This window comes from Mesitornis unicolor, unplaced genomic scaffold (genome assembly GCF_000695765.1).
Source record: "Mesitornis unicolor isolate BGI_N332 unplaced genomic scaffold, ASM69576v1 scaffold4735, whole genome shotgun sequence".
Lineage (NCBI taxonomy): Eukaryota > Metazoa > Chordata > Aves > Mesitornithiformes > Mesitornithidae > Mesitornis > Mesitornis unicolor.
This window is the reverse complement of record NW_010186039.1, coordinates 1-4,037: the sequence shown is the minus strand read 5'-3', so window position 1 is coordinate 4,037 and position 4,037 is coordinate 1.

Sequence of the window (4,037 nt, the reverse complement as noted above, 5' to 3'; positions counted from 1 at the left end):
GCCCCCCCCGCCCCCCCGCCTGTCTGCCTGCTTTCTGTTGGCATGGTTGAAGTCAAAGGAGACAGAAGGTCCCTCGGTGGGGCTCGCCAGGGCCCCTCCATACTGCAAGAGGTGTTTCCTCAGCCCTGTGCTGTTTTCTAGGGAAGGCTTGGTGCGTTTCTTTTTGTCTGTGGAGAGGGAGATGATTTCGGGAGGTTTTGGCCGCTGCAGCTCAGCGGGAGGCAGAAGCCAGCGGTCGGTGTGGTTCCCTCCAGTGCTGCTGGTGCCCCAGGCTGGCAGCTTGACTTGGCCAGAGGCAGTGTCTGCTGGACCATAAGCATCTTTGCTGAGAGTCTGACTGGGTTTCTCAGCATAGGGCAGGGATCCTAGGTACAAAAAGAAGGAGAAAGTGAATTAGCGTTTTAAATTATTTTTTTTAATTCCATGTGCTTCTGAATGGGAAGTGCCTGGCAGATTCAAGGCTCCAGTCCATAAGTGATGCCTTTAACAGTATGGCAATATAACTGATAAATAGTTCAACAGATCAACTATAGCAGAGCTCCTCATTCTTCTGTACTCGAACACGGAAGGCCCAGCACAGAGAATGCAGCTGTGTGAGCAAAACACAGGAGATTTGCATTTTTACTTTATTATTGTTGCAAATTAAAAACATGACTTATAAACAAACCCTTTTCTCAAAAGCCTGAATCTCCTGGGAACATCTGAGGAAACAAGGTTCGTGTTGCCATTTGGGATGCTTGTTTAAAAGACCATGACAACAGAACTATTTGGTTTTCCCATCCATGGGATGCCTTATTGACAATGTCATCCGGAGTCTTCAGCGGCTTTGGACGCTGCTGAAAAGATCTTTATCCAGTTTTGGATCGCTGACTTTTGCACCAGAGTTGTACCACAGTCTGACTATTGCAGCTGAGTAACCTTTATTTCACAGCTTTTCTTAAATTGAGAGGACAAGGCTTGAGGAAGACGAGAAGCGTCTGGGAATCCAGTGAAAAATAGAAAGGCTTAATGCTGCTGTTCACACGAGCTGGACAGTCACCCAGGCCTTCAATTATTCCTGCACCTTGATTACTGGGATCTCACAAAGCAAAACAACTTTCAGTTTAGCCTGGGAAGAAAGAAACTCCCTCCTGCAGTTCATTTTCCCTTTACTTTAGTCCCCCCTCATGCCTTTAGTGAGCCAGCGCAGTTTTAAAACAGTTCACCCACACACAGCCGCTGTCTGGGTGTTCACTGCCTGCGGTCAGCATCGTGTAGGAGGCTGATCCTAACTCCTTCTGTGAAAAGAGATATTTGGCACACACAGATGAGCAACGTCCTGGTTTATCTTCTCTAACTGACTCAACTGCTGACCTTGCCACTTCTCCCCCTTCGCTCTCACCAGCTGCTGTCATGGGAAAGATTCCCTGATATTTGGGCTGGCCACACGTAAAGTCAAAAGAATGTCCATGAAGAACGGGGTGGAAGAAGTCCAAGCTAAGGAAAGCGATAGGCAAGGAGGGTGTTTTTGGAGATGTTTCAATACGAAGCTGTAAACTTTGAACAGGTGTTTTGGACTTCATTTTATAAGCCTGTTTTCTACCAGCTTATCATGCCTTCTCAGACACAGATTATAACAAGAAATGGTTTAGTTTTTCTCTACTTAATCTGTTCAGGACCTTGAGGTTCATTTCCCAATACCAGCACATTCCCAACTCTTGCAACTTCAGAAACACAACTACAACATAATCAGCTCCTGGATTTCTCCTTCCCAACTGAACAGATATATCACTTCTTTCTGTACCATCAGTGAGGCACCAATAAAAAGGTCAGGACAGCTTGCAGCAGGCACAAGTGACAGCACAGAGCACGTTGAAGTTCATTAGAAATCTGGAGTTTACAGGTGAGGAGATTAAAAGAGAGAAGGTCACATATAAATCAAATCCCTCATGCAGAAGCAAGTCAAACCAATTGCTGGGTGAGGCAGCAGGATTCACCAGCCAGCACCAGCTAACTGCCTGCTTTTGGCAGGTGCTCTTACTTAATGCTCTTACTTAGTGCAAATGCTGACAATTCAAATACTGCCGTTTACATTCCCATCCCACAAATGCACATAAATGTTTCTTTCTTGAGCCCTTCTGTGATTACTGCTACCACTTGCTGAAAAGCCTACAGCTGAAGAGGGCTGCTCAGAGAAGAATTTGTAGTGATGTGTTCAGCCTCTCCTAATACCAACAGCAAACGTGCCCCAGCCCTGCTGTGAACGCTGACACTTACCGGCCACTGAGCTGCACGCTGATCTAATGACAAAGCAGCAGGGCCAGAACTTGGTTGTCATTTTGAAGTAAAGATTTTTTTTCCAGACACAAAATGCACTGGAGTCTTTTATGCCCTTCCCCTGATTCATGCTAATGAGAGGCAGCCGTAGGGGAAACGCGAACCACTCACTGGACAACCCACTGGAGCAAGACCAAGCTCTGCCGGCCCCGCTTGCCTCCCACCACCCCTGCCTAGGACACCCCCTTCCCATAGATACACACGGCTGCGCTGCCTGCAGCCACCTGCAGTGCCACGAGTAACATACAGATATGTGCTTTTAGCCACAGCCTCTTGTTTTAGGGGAGAGTCTTGCTTCCCGTGGTGGTTTTTGGAGAAAACCATACAGAACAAATACAAAATTGGATGTGGAGAACTACAGCATAAAGTGCAACGGATAGATGCTGGCACGGGCATCACCACTGCGATTTAAGAATGTGCGTTACGATGAAACACATTTAGGTATTTCTGGCCCCTTTCAGTTATGCAGCTGGTGATCTCCTGGTTTAGTCTAAGGAATTCTTTTCAGTGATTCTTTTCAGACTGAAAAATGCAGTCATTACTTGTCCAGTCCAAAGGAAAGCTCTGCTGACCCCAGACAGAGCTTTAATTTTAAATCTGTATTTGCTAACATGAGGAACTCTGCAAATTTTCACACACTGAGCCAGCCCTGATTTGGATTACTGCAGTAAGCAGGCTTATTCCTATGCTCCCAACCAAAATGGGTGACCCTATTGCTGGACAAGATTCCCATTGTGACAGATTATCTCACCAGCTGCTACCATCATGAAAGTCAGTGAACTCATTCATGCCTTTAAGGTGTGACAATCAATTTAAAAGCCCTATAAAAGCACTATATCCCACCTCCTGAAACTCATCCCCAGCAGCAAATCTGCCCATCAGTAATGCCTGTGTCATGTGGCCCTGCTCTTGACTAGTTTAAACTGCTGGTTTTGTACTCCCTTAATTAAGTTTAATAAAAGCCTGAAAAGTACAGGGCTTTATATCAAGCAGCTATGGCTAAAGAGACAGAAAATAAGCCAGAATAGTATGCGAAAGAATTTTAACACATCTGTTACTCAGTGTTTTTACTGCAGCATTTATTAATCCCTATTTTCCTTTGTTATTTTAAACATTTTCATTCCAAAAGGATCCCAAAAGAGCTATTATGGAAATAGGAATTTAAACTAAGGATGAGGCAGAGGTGAGCTCGTATGTTCTTATGTACCTCATCTCCCCCTCAACCAGGGATGTGCTGGGGACGGACGGATGCACACATGGGCGTCCCACAGACGTGTGCGCCAGGGAGTTTTCTGTTAAATTAGCTGGTAGCATAATTCAACGCTTATTAATTTATGAGTATGTCTGCAGTAATGAGTTTCTCCAGACTCTTTACCTGGGCAGGATCCTGATTAAAAGGACGGTAAGGAGCAGCTGAAGTATTTTTACCGGTCAGGAAATTACAGCCACGCCAGCAGCAGCAGCGAGGGGAAAAGCTTTCCGAGCAGTGCTCCCTGGTCTGAGGAAAGAGGGGACCGACCGCGATGTGGCCGCGTCCCAGGCCAGGAGAGCACCCACGGCCACTGGCAGAAGCCAAGGGTCCCTTGGCCTGTCCCACAGCTCTGGACCCAGGGTGCGAACCTGCCCGGGACCCGGTCACGACCCGGCGCCCCGGCCAGCCCGCCCTGGGATCAACCCCGTAGCGCCTGGAGGAGAACCGCGAACCGGCCCCGGCTCGCTTG